This window comes from Mobula birostris, chromosome 1, assembly GCF_030028105.1.
Source record: "Mobula birostris isolate sMobBir1 chromosome 1, sMobBir1.hap1, whole genome shotgun sequence".
Classification (NCBI taxonomy): Eukaryota; Metazoa; Chordata; class Chondrichthyes; order Myliobatiformes; family Myliobatidae; genus Mobula; species Mobula birostris.
The window spans coordinates 91,541,327-91,558,752 of NC_092370.1; the positions used below are offsets into that span (position 1 = coordinate 91,541,327).

The 17,426-nt window shown below is 42.3% G+C and overlaps 1 protein-coding gene across 13 annotated transcripts in view; it reads right to left on the reverse strand.

Moving 5' to 3' along the window:
* Positions 1-17,426, reverse strand: part of LOC140198158 (receptor-type tyrosine-protein phosphatase mu-like) — a 1,049,822-nt gene that overhangs the window by 401,003 nt on the left and 631,393 nt on the right. The window lies entirely within an intron of this gene.

Below are 17,426 nucleotides of genomic sequence, written 5' to 3' on the forward strand. Positions count from 1 at the left end.
ATAAAAATATTTCAGAGCATAAGTTTTCAGAAGGCACAGCTTGGAAATAAATAACTGTAAGAGTGGTAATAGACTTCAGAAAGAAAGGAGCAGGCATGCAGTAATTAATATTGATAGGAAGCATGAGTGGCATTAATATCAACTAAATGGTGCAACCTTAAAAAGGATGCCAGAACATAGAAACCTGGTAGTACATAGAAGGAGACTTGGTTCGGAATGTATACAGAGACATTAGGTAGTGAATGTAACAGATCTTTGAAGATAGAAGGCCAAAATTGCGGGATTATGGTGTTCCAGTAAATTTAACCAAAGGTATCCAAAAAATCACTATCTTTGCTGTAAAATTCTATAAAACATCCTAAATTTTATTAATGGAGACACTGGATTAAAAATGCAAGAAAGTTATGATGAAACACATCCGAGCAGGGTGCACAATTTTAAGCATCACACTTCAGGATTTGGGTCAAGCCTTATGGAGGATGCAAAAGCGTTTGACAAGAATGTTACCATGAATAACGGATGCAGAGCGGATGAACGCTTTTTTCCACGGAACAGAGATGACAAAAGTAGTTTTGATACAGATGCTCAAAATTACAAAGCACAAGTAAATAAGGAGACACATTCCACCATTGGAAGGGCTAATAGTCAGAGGACACTGTTTTAAATTGATTGGCAAAAGAGCTTAAGGTGACAAGAGGCAATATATTTCACATCGTGAGCTGTTGTGAACTGGAATGCCCTGCCTGAATAAGTCAATTTCACGGCAACTTTTAAATGAGAATTGGATAGATACTTGAATTGACGATAAAAATGCAGGGCTGTGATGGAAGAGAACAGGGAATTGTAAATAAGTAATTGGACAGACAATATTGAAACATTCTCCATGTTTAATGGGTTGAACAGCTTTATTCTCTGCCATAAGAAGCTTATAACAGAAGACAAATGTTGTTTGTAGAAAATGTCTTAAGTATAATGGACTTAGCAAAAAAAAACTTTTTTTAGAACTCTCATGGGTAATGGAAAGAGAGGAGGTGAATAGTAACCCACGTGACTTTCACTTGGAATCATTGCTTGGAGGTCTTCAATGCACAAGATAGAGTATATTGTCCAGCTGGCAAGTAGTGGGATTATTTGGAGACAGTTCATGTGGAGGAAGCCCAGAGAAAATAGTTGAGGTACAATAACGGCATTTAATATGGATAAGTGTATGAATTGGAAATGTTTAGATGAGTACAGGCCAAACATGGATAAATTCCCAGCTTAGGTAAGCACCTTGGTTGACGTGGATACATTAGGCCAAAGAATCTGTTTTGATGCTGTATTACTCTATTAATCTACACATGTTGTACAGCACCCAGGAAAGGGACAATATTGCAAGTGATCATAATTAGATGGTCATTTATGTGACTTCAAGGCAAAAGTAATGTGCTAAGAGCACAAAGACAACATAAGAACAGATGAAACTGAAATAGAAATGAGTAATTTGATCTCACAAACCTTCACTATTATGATCATGCTTGTTGTTCTATCTCTGAAAACATTGATTTTGATTACTTCACTGTAAAGAGCTTTTGTTCGGATGAGTCTCAATCCTTTATTTATGCAATCTTTGAAAGTGAACCAAATTCCTTAAGTATTTAATGGAAGGTACAGTGTATTATCAGAAGACTGGCAATTCCACAGGGGAAAATATATTGGCAAAAGTGATGACAAGAAAAAATTGAAAATGGCTCTAATATCTATCACTTTCACACCACGCAAAGTTGTCAAAACATCTACTAATAGCAGTGGCATAATATTAACTGAGTACTAGAAAAGGCTGACTCAGTGAGATGCAGAATGTGCTTGTTGACAGAAGTTAATCTAAATTGACTTCCATAAAAATGATTTGCTGCTTTGAAAGAAAACGGAGAATACTGGAAATACTCAGCATTCAGTCAGCCCCTTAAAGAGGGTAAATTTGCTATTAATTCTCTGGCATATCCAGCCTACCAGGAATTGGATAGCAGAGGGACCCAGATTGTCATTTCAAGGCCACATGTCAGGGATTCTAAGGCAATCTATTGGAAAAGAGGCTGTGATGCACAAAACAAGGTGCCATAGGATTAAGGAAATGAGTAAGGCAACAAAAATTTACCTTCAGACTGGAAATGCTCTACTTTGTAAGTATAACTATTTGCATACATGCAGGAAAACATCAGGCAGGGTTTATTTTCAGATTATTCTTCTTTGAAGAGGTCCAGAGTCAGATGTTTTAATGGGTGGGGGGGGGGGAGTTGTTTGATATAAAAACAGAAAATACAGGTAGCATTCAGCCAGACAGCATCCGTGGAAAGGGAAAGAGAATTCTTGTTTCAAGTCAAAGAGTATTAACAGACGGTCATCTTGACAAGCTAGCTCTGCTTCTGCAAATGCTGTGAGACTTGCTGCATGCAGCCAGCAATGAAGATCCATCAGACTTTCCAGCCATTAGGCAAAGATGAACCCAACAGACATGTGCACCATTGAAAGTATCCTATATGGATATACAGTTTCACAGTTTGGAGTGGCAAATGTTCTGCCCATGACCACAAGAAAGTGCAAAGTTGTAAACGCAGCCCAGACAAAATGCAAACCAGCCTCTATCCGGTTGACTTTGTCTACATATTCCACTGCCTCAGCAATGCAGCCAACACAACCCTGTCCTATTTCTTCTGCTTGATGGGAAAAAGAAGAACTTTCTCTTCTATTTTCCATCAAGCAGAAGATATAAAAACTTGAAGATATGTACTGCTAATCCCAAGTACAGCTATGTGCTAAAGACCATAAGACAATAAGACAGGAGCAGAATAATGCCATTTTGTCTATCAATTCTGCTCCACCATTCCATCATGGCTGATTTATTATCCCTCTCAAGCCCACTCTCCTGCCCTCTCCTTGTAACCTTTGATGCCCTGCCTAACCAAGAATCCATCAACCTTCACTTTAGATATACCTAATGACTTGGCCTCCACACCCAACTATGGCAAAGAATTCCACAGTTTCGTAACCCTCTAGCTAAAGAAATTCCTCCTCATCTCTGTTCCCTCCATTCTGAGGCTGTGCCCTCTGATCCTAGACTCACCCACTATATGAAACATCCTTTTCACATCCACTCTATCTAGGTCTTTCAGTATTCAATAGGTTTCAATGAGATCCCCCCTCATTCTCCTAAACTCCAGAGTGTATAGGCCTAGGGTCATCAAACACTCCTCATATGGTAAGCCTTTAATTTCCAGAATCAATCATGTCAACCTCCTCTAGTCCTACTTCAATGTCTGCATACCTTTTCCTAGATAACGGGCCCAAAACTGCTCACAATACTCCAAGTAGGGTCTGGCCACTGTCTTATAAAGCCTCAACACCATATTCTTACTCTTATATTCTAGTCCTCTCAGAATGAATGCTAAAATTACATTTGTCTTTCTTACCACTGACTCAACCTGAAAGCTAGTATTTAAGGAATCCTGTACAAGGACTTCTAAGTCCTTTTGCACCTCTGATTTTTGAATCTTCTCCCCATTTAGGAAGTATCTGTGCCTTAACTCTTCCCTAGCACAGTCCTTGATCCCACACTTCCCCTAAACTATATTCCATCTGCCATACCTTTGCCCATTCTCCCAACCTGTCCATCCTTCTGCAGACTCCCTGCTTCCTCAGCTCCGTCTATATTTTTATCGTTTGCAAACATGGTCACAAATCCATCAATTCCGTCATTCAAATCACTGACATATAATGTGAAAATAAATGGTTCCAATACCAATCCTGTGGAGCACCACTAGCCACTGGCAGCCAACCAGAATAGACCGCTTTATTCTGAAAATATGCCTCCTGCCAATCAGCCAATCTTCTATCCATGCTCATATCTTTCCTGTAATACCTTGGGCTCTTGTTAAGCAGCCTCATGGTGGCTTCAGGCCTCCTGGATATCCAAACAAACAACATCCTTTGACTCTCCTTTATCTATCCTGCCTGTTATTTTGTCAAAGAATTCCAACAGATTTGTCACACAAGATTTCCCCTTCAGGAAACCATGCTGACCTTGGCCTACTTTATCATGTGTCATCAAGTACCCCAAAACTTAATCCTTAATAATGGATTCCAACATCTTACCTACTCTTGATGCCAGGCTAACTGGCATATAATTTCCTTTCTTCTGCCTCCTTCCTTTCTCAGAGTGGAGTGACATTTTTAATTTTCCAATTCTCCTGAACCATGCCAAAACCTATTGATTCTTGAAAGATCATTAATAATGCCTCCACAATCTCTTCAGCTACCTCTTTCAGAACCCTAGGGTGTAGTCTGTCTTGTCCAGGTGACTTACCTAACTTCAGAACTTTCAGCCTCGGAAGTGCCTTCACCTTAGTATTAGCAACTACACTCACTTCTGCCCCCTGACACTCTAGAATTTCTGGCATACTGCTGATGTCTTCCACAGTGAAGACTGAAGCAAAGTACTTATTAGGTTCATCTGCCATTTGTTCCTCTCCCATTACAACCCCTCCAGTGTCATTTTCCAGTGATCCAATATCCATTCTCACCTCTTGTTTACTTTTTATATATCTGAAAAAATTTTGATATCTTCTTTGATATCTTTGGCTAGCTTACCTACATATTTCATGTTTTCTCTCCTTATGGTATTTGAGTTGCCTTCTGTTAGTTTTAAAAAGCTTACCAATCTTCTAACATCCCACTAATTTTTGCTATATTATGAATCAGAATCAGAATCAGGTTTATTATCACCAGCGTGAGTCGTGAAATTTGTTAACTTAGCAGCAGCAGTTCAATGCAATACATAATATAGAAAAAAAATAGTAATAATAAGTAAATCAATTATAGTATATGCATATTGAATAGATTAAAAATCGTGCAAAAAGCAGAAATAATATAAAAGTGAGGTAGTGTCCAACGATTCAATGTCTATTTAGGAATCGGATGGCAGAGGGGAAGAAGCTGTTCCTGAATCACTGAGTGTGTACCTTCAGGCTTCTGTACTCCCACTTGATGGTAACAGTGAGAAAAGGGCATGCCCTGGGTGTGGAGGTACTTAATAATGGACGCTGCCTTTCTGAGACATCGCGCCTTGAAGATGTCCTGGGTACTTTGTAGGCTAGTGCTCAAGATGGAGCCGACTAAATTTACAACCCTCTGCAGCTTCTTTCAGTCCTGTGCAGTAACCCCCACCCCCACCCCCATACCAGACAGTGATGCAGCCTGTCAGAATGCTCTTCATGGTATATCTATAGAAGTTTTTGTGTATATTTGTTGACATACCAAATCTCTTCAAACTCCTAATGAAGTATAGTCGCTGTCTTGCTTTCTTTATAACTGCATCAATATGTTGGGACCAGGTTAGATCTTCAGAGATCTTGACACCCAGGAACTTGAAACTGCTCACTCTCTCCACTTCTGATCCTTCTATGAAGATTGGTATGTGTTCCTTCATCTTACCTTTCCTTAAGTCCACAATCAGCTCTTTTGTCTTACTGACATTGAGTGCCAGGTTGTTGCTGCGACACCACTCCACTAGTTGGCATAGCTCACTTCTGTATGCCCTCTTGTTACCCTCTCTCTGATGTGATCTATATAGCTACGGTGCCTAAGACTTTTGCACTTTACTGCTGTTACAAACAAAAACCAAACTTCATGACATATGCGAGTGATGATAAATCTGATTCTGATACGAGTCTCTTTTGTGGACTGAGAGTGGGAAAGAGATAGTGGGAGGGGAAACATGGTTGGGAAATGCGGAAGGGAGTGTGGAGGGAGCAGGAAGTACCAGAGAGACATTATGTAATGATCAATAAAGCAATTGTCAAGAATCAAATGATTTTGTCTGGTACCTCAGGGCTGGGTGTGACTGCACCCTTGCAACACCCACCTCTGGCATTCCTTCCTTGTCACCTGTTCCACACCCCTCCTATGGCACTCAACCCTCACTTTTCCAATATCCTTCGCTCCCGCCAGATTTACAAACTCATTCACTGCTCCACATTGTGCAGTACTGTGCAAAAGTCTTAGGCAACCTCACTATATATATATGTGCCTCAGACTTTTGCACAGTACTGTATGTAACTTCCTTCAGGGTCTTTTCACCCTTGTTGTTTCTTAATTCTAATCACAAGGATGCTACAACTTCTGATCCTATGTTATCTCTTTCTAAGGATTTGATTTAATTTTTTTTTACCAACAGAGCCATCACATCTCCTCTGCCTACCTGCCGGTCCTTTCAATGCAATGTGTATCCTTAGATATTAAACTCCCTAATATATCTTCTTTCAGCCACATCTCAGTGATGCCCACAACGTTGTACTTACCAATCTCTAACTGCACTACTAGATTATCTACCTTACTTTGTAAACTGCATGCATTCAAACATAACACTTTCAGTCCAGTATTCATCACCCTTTTCGATTTTGCCCCATGTTCACCACGTCATCCCAATGACTCGAAATCTCCTTGTCATCTGCTCATCCATCCACAGTCTTAATACACACTGCATCGACTTCTCTACCAGCCGCGCCATCGTCAGCCTCATCACTCCGGTTTCCATTCCTCTGCCAACCTAGTTTAAAGTCTCCTCACCAGCTCTAAAGCCAAATTCTTGATCCCCCAACCTCCCTAGTCGTGACCCTGCCACCTTACATTGTTTACCTGCACTACATTTTCTCTGTCACTGCAATAGTTCATTTTGCATTCTGTTCCTACCTCGATGTACTTATGTGTGACATGGTCTACGTGGATGGCACATGAACAAAAGTTCGTCACGGCATCTCAGTACATACGGCAATAAACCAATATGAACACAGGTCCTCGCCAGCAAGTTTCTGGCAGCGAACATCTATTGGACCCTGAATTTATGGATGGTTAAGACACTGTAATGTGTGCAGTTAACCAGGGTTCCAGAGAGAACCCCGATCACCTCACCCTCCCCCATCCGCACAGATTTGAGTCCCCTGGTATTTTGATGTGGAACCCAGGAGCATGTGGAATACATAGAAGTGAAGTTAACAGGGAAATTGGGAAAGTGTGGAAATGCAAATTAAATAAATAAAAATCAAAATACATTTTGTAAGCATATAAGGTGCAATAGATAACTTATGGAAAAATTAGAGCTGATCAAGGGACTAAAAGATAAAAGATTGGAAATGTTAATGAATATTCTGAAACTGCCTTCACAGAAGAGGGAGGTACATTGATGCTGATGTTCAGGCTGATGATTGCAGTATATTGGATGCAAAAAAAACACTGCAAAAGAGTATTTATAGGTTTTTACATCTTTGAAAATGGATAGATCATCAGACCCTGATGAAGTATATCCCAGGTTGTTGAAAGAAACGATGGATGAAATAGTAAATTCTCTCACTATAATTTTTCAGTGTTCACTAACTGTAGCTATGGTGCCAGAGGATTGGAGAATTGCTAACATTATACTGTTGTTTAAAATTGGAGGCAGGGATAAATGAACTAATTGCTGATAACTTTGGAAATTAGTTGAGTTCATTCAAAGGGAAAACGTGACAGTTGGCACAAATTGTCTCTAACTAACTTGACTGAATTTTTGAGAAGGGAGCAAGGAGGTTGATGAGGTCAGAATCTTTGATGTGATCTAATAGATTGTTAGTAAAGCTCTTGGCAGAGGAAAGCAGCAAATTGGATCCAAAATTAGCTGGGTAGCAGGAAACAAAGAATAATCTTTGACAGTACTGTGTTGACTGGAAGACTATTATCAATGAGTTCCACTTGGCTGGGCATTTGGTCTCTTATTTCTGTAACATATATCAACAATTTAGACCTAAATATAGTAGCCACAATAGGTAAGATTGCAAATGATGCAAAAACTGGCTGTGTGTTTGACAGAGAGGAGGAAAGTTGTAGAATGCTGGAAAGTCAATAGGGAGAAAAGTGTAAAATGGGATTTAAATCAGAGAAATATGTGGGAATGCGTATAAGAAAGTACTCACAGCAAGTGCATATACAATAAATGGGAGGGTATTGAATAATATCAATAAAGAGATGATGAGACTCTGTCCTTGAAGGCAGCAGACCAGCTCAATGCTTACAGCTAACTAGAATGCTTCCCATTATTAGCCAACAGCTAGAATGTAAGTGCCAGCAGAATATAACATTAATCCACAGTTCAAATGCTGTGTATAGTTCTGGTCATCACACTGGACAGGATAATTGTACCTGTGAATAAATAATGGATAAATACATGTTGTTTCATTGAACAAAGGAACTGAGAAGAGACTTATTATAAAACTGTGAAGGGCTCAGATACAGTAATTAGCAAGGACCTGTATCCCTTTGCAGGAGGTCAAAAACAAAAGGGTATACATTAAAGTCATTGGTGCACTGTTCCTTGCTTAGTATGCAAGTTACGTCCATTTCCAGGAGCCAAGTGAAAATGGGATCGACACTAAAAGGGGTCATTATAGCATGGGATGCTTCACCGACAGTGTGGCTGTGCCATTGATTTAGCACAGATCCAGCAATGAATTACACCTAGACGCACTCTAGAGGCTTTCTGTGACTCCTGAGGATGTGGAGACTGCAGGCAGCAATCTCCACGTCTCAGTAGGGGGCTCACAGCCTCAGCCTGACTGACTCACTGATTGCGGGCTTTGGCTGCGGACTAACAACATCCGCACAATAGCAGCTTCAGTGAAGCATCCTTTAATATGTCGTACAGTAATGACGCCTTCTCGTGCTGATTCCATTTTTTCTTGGCTCCTGAGAATGTAACTTGCATACTAAGCTCGGCACAAGTGTACCAATAACTTTAATATATACGTTGACGGATCTCCGAATAATATGGTCATTTTCATCATTCCCTGTTAGATGAGCCATAGAGTCATACAGTGCAGAAACATGCCCTTTGGCCCATTGTGTCTGTACCAACTATCAAGTGCCACTTGATCACCACTTCACCTCCTACAAGCCTCTTGATAAAAGCAACACACATCAAAGTTGCTGGTGAACGCAGCAGGCCAGGCAGCATCTCTAGGAAGAGGTGCAGTCGACGTTTCAGGCTGAGACCCTTCGTCAGGAGCCTCTTGATAAACTATTTTAGGATGTTCTGCCATTTACAAGAGGCTGCTGTTGTGAAGTTCCTCTACCTTGTGGCTCTAGACAACAAATCTTATTTGGATCTGCTTCTGGAACCTGATCAGAGATCAGGGCAGTAGAAATGAAGGACTTGGATTTACTAAGTAACTTTTATGTGCCTTTGATGATATTCCCAAGCATTTTACACCCAATGAAGTATTTCAGTATTCCATTCCTGCTGAAGGGTCTTGGCCCAAAATGTTGACTGTAGCCTTTTCCATAGTTGCTGCCTGGCCTGCTGAGTTCCTCCATCATTTTGTATGTGTTGGATCTGCAGCATCGACAGATTTTTTCTTGTTTGTGAAGTATTTCAGGAATGTGATTGCTGTTTAGGAAGAACAGTGGCAAATTTGGAAAATGATCTCCCACAATGGCTCAAATATAATTAAAAAATCGCATTTTGCACTGGCAGATAAGGAGATAATGATTGGCTAGGACACCAGGAATAACTCCTCTTCTCTTCCAAATAGTAACATGGGATCTCTTACATCTAATAAAGAGCCAGACATCATCATGCCAAAGTTTCACATCACAATTCGCTAGCCCTTTCTTCCTTCTGGTGAGTCCCTGTGTTTGAAGCAGATGTATACTAGCTGTCTTTATAAGAGGATGAACCCATCATGTTTACACTAGGTTTCTGAATAAAAATGGTTTAATTCAGCCCACTGCTCTGTTCTTTCCCCACATCCCTGCAATATTTTTGCTTTTCCAAGCATACATCCATTTCCTTTTTGAATGTTGTTATTCTAGCTGCAGTGTACATCTCAACACTTTCCTAGATTTCCGATGAGAATGGGATTTGGAATCATTAGTTAGAAGTTACAGGAGTGATGTTTGTTGGAATTAAAAAATTACAAATAGAACAGGTGCTGTGGAATTGAACCCGTGGCTTTGGCAAAGACAGGAAAACCCCCACTGCCAGCGGTCAGTGAAGCTAATAACAAGCAGATGGTTACTAGAAACAGGTTTGTAGGCAGTCTCTTGTGGAGTGAACTGCTGCTCTAACATGTCTGTGCTTCAATATCATAGTCTGAGAGAACCTGGCTGGAAACAGTCTCCATTGAAGTTAAAGAAAAGATTTTGAGAACATGCATCAGCCAAGGGACATGTTCCAAAATCACATTTCAGTTTACCTTCCAAACCATCACTAATACATGAGACAAGAAAACTAGCATAAATGCTGTTTAACGTGCTCCATTGAAATCAGCTAGACCAAAAATGAGAGGTGACTACAGCCCAGGGTTTTGCAGCTATTTAGCAATGGCAACCAACAATAATTTACATTGCCAATGCCTATTTGCACTTCACAAACACACAGACCTTTGTGCTTGCTATTTAGTTTCATTGTTTTTCTTTTATTCTTCCATTCCCAAAGATACTGCTTCACACTGAGATAGGCTTCCCTGCTGCTTACCTCAGCTTGATCCTTCTATAAATTGCCTACCCTTTTCCCTTATCTATGTTTGCCAAACTCTAATAATCGAGAGTCCTTGCTAGTACAGGGCCAGCAGGTTTTCTAAACTGTGGGAAGTTGTTCCATTATTACTCAAACATTATTTATTTCTCTTCCATTGCATGTTACACAGCTGAGTAATAAATTTTCAAATAAATCTGGTAAGCTTAAAGGGAGCAGGAAATATAAAAGCACTCTAGGTCCCAGTTCAGCTGTATATTGAACCATGTTCCTGATTTCTGGAATTCTCAAGCCCAGATATCCCACCTCTCCCGGAAGATCCGGGAGTCTCCCACATATTGATAGCGGCTCCCTGACGCCTGGAAATTATATACAATATCCCAAAAATCGATTTTTTTTTGAGAACGAGAGCGAGCATCCTGATTGATCTCTCTTTGTGCTAAGTAGACCTACCAGTTTTCTCTGTGGGCAGGCTTTACAGTCAACCTCAAGAATAATGACAGTGTTGCCCACTGCACTGTTTGCAACAGTGACTTTTCTATTGCCCATGGTGGGTTAAAATGTAAAAGACATGTTGAGGTGAGTTTAACAGGTGTCATTCATTCATTAGCATAGCTAACATTATTTAAACTAGCTGGCTAGCTGCTAAGGAGCTACTCTATTGATGTCCTACATGATGAGGCCAAACTCCCTGTAGATTGCTTAAAGTTGTAATAGAATAAACATGATAATATAATATAAGTACATATTTTAATGTCACATTTTCTGCATGTACCCAAACTTGGTTTACAGATTAGACAAAATCACCAAACAAAGTATTACATACACCCTTGGAGGTCGACCGGTGGGGGGTATATGGGGTATGGGGTTGTGGGGGATGGGGGTGCTACCTCCCTGAAATGAGGTTTTGCAGGGTGGGATGTCTGCAAGCCCAATTCTTTCTCAGGCCCACAATCTGGACCTGCCAGGCCTGCACATGAAGGCTTCTCCTAGTAACAGGAGTCACCTGCTACTCATTACCAACTTTATCACCTGCAGCCCCAGTTCTCATCCTCAATCCTTGTTCACTCAGACAAACCAGCCAGCCTCAACCAGTTGCTCTTGCCTTCAGTTACCTTGTTATGTTCAGTATCTGTTCTCTCTTGTTTTGTAGCCCCTTGTGGCTTGTTATTTTGCAGCTTATTATTAAAGTGACTGCTCACTGCTCAATATTCTCCGCTACTCTGTGTGTGGGTCAAGCCTCCTCTATATTTCCTGACAGGATGTGTGAACGATTGATTGACCCATTAGAGTTTGCTCGCCTCAAGGAAGTTGTCCGTTGACATGACCACAAGATCCAGAAGCAGCAGGAAACCACTGACCATCTGCCCGCCATTCTCTTCCAACTCTCCGTCTCGATACAGCAACCCCACAACAGTCCAAGTCCTCCTCTTGAGCTCCTAATTCTGAAAACCAAAAACTTCAACGGATTCCCAACCCAGTGCTACAACTTTCTGTCCCAGTGTGTCTTACACTTTGAGCTCCAGCCAGCTCTGTATTCTATGGACTGAGCCAAGATTGCCTTAGACATCTTTCTCTTGACTGATGGTGAGGAGGGACAGCTCTGACCTGGACCACTGCGAACTGGGACAATGAAGCCACTATTTGCAATAAATATGAGGCGTTTACCACTGAGGTGTGCCAGGTTTTTGACCATCTGAAGTGGAAGTGGGAGGGGGGCATCAGAACAGATACTTCGCCTGCATCAAGGATTGTGCTCGGTGATGGATTACACCATGGAATCAGGACCGTCACAGCGGAGTGCAGCTGGCCTATTACCAGCATAGCCTCTCAGCCTCATGGCCGAACTCCCTCTCTGTACTCCTCCACACCCTGACAGCCCTACACACACAGGAGGTTCTGGAGGATTTTGGCACTGCAGGTAACTTTCTGGACTGAATTCTGTGTGTGTGTGCAGCTTAGACTCTCCACTGAGCCTACCTCTCACTCCTTTTGCATGATGACCACTGACAGATACCTTTGGGGTCTGGGATGGTCAGAGTGGGCACCTGGCCTGTACACGAGCACCAGAAAGCACCACGAGTCCACCCAATTCCTCCTCTTCGACTCACCCAGCATTTCTCTCATCTTGGCTCTCTACTCCTGAGCCTCACTTCACCTGGTCGTCCAGTTCACTGTTGAGTACAGGACCCACCTGCTGGACCATCTGCCTGTCACCTCAGTTGACTTTTCCTGTAAATCTATGGAGACTGGACGCTTTCTACCTCACCAAACTCCTACTGGAATACCACAACTTAGCCACTGCCTTCATAAAGGGGAATCCAGCACTCCGCTGCCTCACAGACCACACCACTGCATAATCGACCTCCTCCAGGGCATCACCTCTCCTTGAGGTTGGCTGTTGTCCTTCTCCTCTCTTGAGACCCAAGCCATGAATAACTACATTGCTGAAGTCTTACAGCATGGCTTCATTCAACCATCCCAGTCCCCAGTCGGTGCAGGATTCTCCTTTGTCAAGAAGAAAGATGAGTGTCTTCATCGCTACATTGACTACCGTGGACTCAACAAAATCACGATTAAGAAATGACCTTGATGGATAGAGGATAGTGTATTCAAAGCACTCCGCAAGGCTCAGGTATTCACCAAAGTGGATCTACAGAGCATGTGGAACCTGATTCACATCTGCCAGAGAGATGAGTGGAAGACGGTGTTCATCACACCCGCTGGCCTCTATGAAAACATGCGATGTATTTTGGACTTTCCAACAGTCCAGCCATTTTCAAGCCTTCATCAATGGGTTTAATCACAGGTATGCGTTTATCTACCTCAACAACATCCTCATCTTCTCCAAGGACCCACAAGATCACATCTGTCACATCCAATCAGTCCTTCACTGTCTCCTCAAACCAATTGTATTGCATGTTAGAAAAATGTCAGTTCCACACCTCAGTAATTTCCTTCCTGGGGTACATCCTTTCGCCCCAAGGCATGGCCATGGACCCAGAGAACATACGTGGCATTGTTGACTGTCATCCCTCAAACATCTACAACACTTCTTGAGCTTCTACAACTTCTGCTGCTGTTTTAGTCAGAGGGTGGTGAATTTTAGTCAGAGGGTGGTGAATCTATGGAATTTGTTGCCACGGGCAGCAGTGGAGGCTAAGTCATTGGGTGTATTTAAGGCAGAGATTGATAGATATCTGAGTAGCCAGGGCATCAAAGGTTATGGTGAGAAGGCAGGGGAGTGGGACTAAATGGGAGAATGGATCAGCTCATGATAAAATGGTGGAGCAGACTCGATGGGCCGAGTGGCTGACTTCTGCTCCTTTGTCTTATGGTCTTATGGTCTTAATCAGAAACTACAGCTAAATCGCTGCTCTTCTCACCTCCCTGATCAAGTCACTTACCTCATGGATAACCTGGGCTGCAGCCACGTACCACTCTTTTGCGGAGCTCAAGAGGAACTTTACCACTGCTCCCACTCACTGCCATCTGAACCCCTCCAGACATCTTGTGGTTGAGGTGGACGCATCAGAAGTGGGTGCCGCGGCTATCCTCTCCCAGTGAGGACTAGATGGGAAGACAAATCCATCTGCCACTGTCTTGTACAAATTCAATTCTATACTGTTCCATTATGGAGTAGGGGCCTGGAGCTACTCACCATCCAATAGCCTTGGAGGAATGGAGACACTGGCTGATGTGAAACACTGACCCCTTCCTGATCTGGACTGACAACCAGAACCTCTCATCCATTACACAGACCTGCCAAGTCAACCCACCTCAGGCTGGCTGGGCCCTCTTCTTCAAGCATTTCAACTTCACCATCTCCTACGGCCCGAGCTCCAAGAACACCAAGGCAGATGCCCTGTCACAATGGTTTGACCCAGCTGAAATGGCTATCAACCCTCAGCCTATACCTCAACCGTGATTAGGAAAAACTTCTTCACACAGAGAGTGGTGAATCTGTGGAATTCTCTGCCACAGGAAACAGTTGAGGCCAGTTCATTGGCTATATTTAAGAGGGAGTTAGATATGGTCCTTGTGGCTAAAGGGATCAGGGGGTTTGGAGGGAAGGCTGGTACAGGGTTCCGAGTTGGATGATCAGCCATGATCATACTGAATGGCGGTGCAGGCTTGAAGGGCCGATTGGCCTACTCCTGCACCTATTTTCTATGTTTCTATGTTTCTATAATTACATCCTCCTAGATTCTCACCCTGATCATCTGGGATGTCGAGAACCAGATCTGCCAGGTCCTACAGCACGAGCCTGCTCCAGCTGACACACCTGACAACCATGGGTATGAGCCGGTGGCCATGCACTGTGAGGCACTTGAGTGGGCCCACTCCGGCCATCCAGATGCACTATGGAGTCTGGATTTTTTGTGACCCTGGTTCTGGTGACCTACTATAATCACAGATGTACATCAATTCATCACAGCCTGCCTTGAATGTGCTCATTCCAATTCCTCCTGTGGCCCTGGTCAGTCTCTTGATGCCTGTGTTCCCACGTGGTCATGGATTTTATCATGGGTTTGCTGCCTACCAATTGGGCCATGCTGATTCAGAGTGTGGTGGACTGGTTCTCCAAGCTGACCTACATTACTGCTTTCCCCAAGCTTCCAACAACCACCGAGACGGCAGACCTGATTCTCCAACGTGTAGTTCGCCTCCACAGCATACTCAAGGACATTGTGTCGGACAGGTGCCCACAATTCATCTCCCGCTTCTGGAGAGCCTTCTGCTCTGTTCTCCACCATTCACTGAGTTTGTCCTCTGGCTATCATCCACAGACCAATGAATAGTCAGAAAGAGGCAATCAGCAGGTGCAGTAGTTTCTGCAATGCTTCACTGTCTCTAACCTTTCCACAGGAAGAAGTATCTGCTCTGGGTCAAGATGTCCCACAATCTACATACCTCCTCTGTCACCCTTTGAAGTGCTTCATGGTTACCAATCCCTGTTGCTCCCCACGGAGGAACCAGTGGTGGAGGACCTGTCCGTCAGTGCCCTCAGAGTAAGAATATTGCAAGTACTGTATTTCTCCAAACATCAGAGTGGAGCATTTACCGCACTGTCAGAAGTGTCATCTTACAATGCAGTGTTAAACCAAGAACCCAACTGGTCTCATAAGCATTCAAAAGAAATCCCAGGAGACTATATCAAAGCAGGGGAATACTTACAGCATTTTAACTGATACTTTTTCCTCTGTCAATAATTTGAAGTAGTTTATCTCGTTATTATCACACTCATATTTACCACATTGCATCAGAAGTTGTAAGGAGACACAAGAGACTGCATTTACTGGAACTTGGAACCACGTACAAAAAGCTGGACAAACTCAGAGCCAGTCCGGTTGAAAGATCTCAACCTGAAATGTTACTGTCAATTTGTCTCCATAGATGGTGTCTGACCCTCTGAGTTCCTCCAGCTTTTAGTGTGTTGCTCAGATGATGTGAAACACGCTATGTAAATGCAAGCTGAACATATTGGAAACAGGTCAGGAAGAATCAGTGGGAAGAGAAATATTATTAATGTTTCACGTTGAGGACCCATCATCAGAGTAAGTGAAGGGCTTTCAACCTGATACACTAGTTCTGGTTCATATGCTGCCTAACTTTGAGTGTTTCCAGCATTTTCAGTTTTTATTCCAAATTTCCAGCATCTGCATTTTTTAAAACGTCTGTCATTTTGTATTGCTGATGATGGTGGATGAAGTGTCAGATCTGATTGCTCTGTCTGACTGTTGTATTGAAGCTTACTGTGTTCCTGTGAGAAAGTTCTCAAGATAAATGAACCACTAACCAACTGTATACTGAATGCATTTATGTATGAATATGTCTGTGCATTTCATAAAAGTGTCAGTGAGAGTCATATAACACATCTTACATACATACACAGTTATTTGTGTGCTATAAATATGGAGAGATGCATTTCTCATCCTGGACAGTTATTTGAGGTTCTGGGTTGCTTATCTCATGCCTAGGAGCTAATTTATGGAGAACGAATCAAATCCAATTGGTATTCGAGCATGAGGTTGGTTTTCATCTTCATTGCCCTAGTGCTAATCTCACAAAGTCGATAATACTGCAATTACAGTCATTCCTGCTTTAGCACTCTACACAGGCCCTGATCCCCTCCATCAGATTACTGCCAGACAGTGAAGAGAAACACTCATCCCTGTTATCCACTACATCAACAGTCCATTCACAAGCTTAAACATTCATATAGCATTGCTGCTGTGTCTACCAGCTAAAGGTATTAATATTGGTTTATTATTGTCATATTTACTGAGATACAGCAGAAAGCTTTAGTTTGAGTGCCTCCCAGACAGAGATCATGCCATACTTAATTACACTGAAGTAGTAAAAAGAAAACAAAATTAGCAAAGATTGGGTTGTAGCTACAGAGAAAATAAAGTGCAGGGAAATAAATAAAATGCAAGGGTCACCACAAGGTAGAATATGGGATCAAAACTGCATCCTTATTTGATGTATGAGAGGTCTATTCATAACAGCAGGATAGAAGCAGAACCTTGTGCTTGGTAGTACAGTATGTGCTTACAAGCTTTCGTATCTTCTGGCCAGTGGAAGAAGGGTGAGGAGAGAATGACCTGGATGGGAGGGGTTGCCTGATTTCCAAAGGCACTGGGAAGGGTAAACACAGCCAGAAGAGGGGTGGACATGCACAGCTCCCTGCAGTTTCTTAAGTTTTTGGGCAGAGCAAGCTGTGATGCAGGGTGGTTTGTGGTACATCCGTAAAAATTGGTCTGAGTCATTGGGAAAATTCTAAATTTCCTTAGTGTAATGTATTAAATATTTTAGTAATATTGTAAATATTGTTTGATGAGGCATTCTTTATTGTTTATATAATTCATTATGGGTTATACTC